General features: G+C 43.0%; 1 protein-coding gene across 2 annotated transcripts in view; it reads left to right on the forward strand.

Moving 5' to 3' along the window:
• Positions 1-1199, forward strand: part of LOC101849429 — a 42589-nt gene that overhangs the window by 15573 nt on the left and 25817 nt on the right. The window lies entirely within an intron of this gene.

Consider the following 1199-nt stretch of genomic DNA (forward strand, 5'->3'; position numbering starts at 1 on the left):
AGTTGATAATGAAAACTACAACAAAAACAAACAATACACCCAAACTACTGCTCTACAATTGTTCAAAATCAATTTGTACCTTGGAATTTCGTTTGGTAATTTATACCCACTGGCAGTCCGAATTAAAGTCGGGGAGATAGTACATGTAGGTTGCCGTCGAAACCCAAGTGTGTTATACCGAGTTACCGTCGAATACTATAATATTATTGGATGTTGACTCAAGCACGCCACCCGCTGGGCTGGGAGGAATGCTTGAAGGAAGGCTCTAGTGCGCGGTTGAATGACTGCGACCAAGTGAACCTTTCAAGTAAACAGAAAGGAGGTAGCTCTTCCCCTGAGCTGGATGTAAAATTACTTACTCATTTACCAGTTTTACCTTTCATACTCAAACCTTTCCAAGACGACCATCCATTGTCGAGGAGAAAAGTAGACATCTTAGACAGGTAGTCCTCTTGGGCAGTGTCCTTATATGTGGAAAACACGCAAAGGGGGGAAATTGGAAGTGGTCGTTTATACGGGTGATTGTTTTGTGTATGTGGTCGTTAGAGCAGATTGAACTGTTTCTGGCCCTGTCCAAAACGACAGTCTTTATTACCATCAGCATGACTTCAGGCTGTTTGGAATGCAAAGAATCTCCGGGTGCAATTAAAAGTGTACATGTTTAAGATGATGTGGGGTTTTTTTTTGTGTTGCTTTTATTGTTGGTCCAGTAAATGTCAGTCCGTTTTAAGTTTATCAGTTGAAGAGAGGTGGTCTAGATTTTGGAACTAGATCTAGTATGTTTGCCTATGGCCAAGGAGGGTTCTGATATATTCCATATGCCGTTTCTTTGCCTGTAACTGGCCGCAGATGCTGTTCTCACGTAAGAATCTATTTCCGCTTTGTCAGCAGTTAAAACTTCTTTGGCGTCGAATACCTCAGCGTAATGCAGACCAAACACCGGGGTTTGAACCACTTTAACGTGGATGAATTGGACTGGACGATTAATCTCCTGTGTTATTTGCTGAGGATTTATAAAAAAGAAATGCGAAAGCTGCAGCCAATAATATGACATTTTGTGGGCTCTGTGTAGAAATTGCGCTGGAAATTCGAAAAGGGAAATGCGGGGTGGGCTAGGTTGGGAATCGTCGGCGGGCAAATAATGGCCTTCGCCGTGGTGTGTCCTCTGAAGCCCTTCTCACCTTTCCCCTGTTTGTCTA

Source organism: Aplysia californica, unplaced genomic scaffold (genome assembly GCF_000002075.1).
Source record: "Aplysia californica isolate F4 #8 unplaced genomic scaffold, AplCal3.0 scaffold01551, whole genome shotgun sequence".
Classification (NCBI taxonomy): Eukaryota; Metazoa; Mollusca; class Gastropoda; order Aplysiida; family Aplysiidae; genus Aplysia; species Aplysia californica.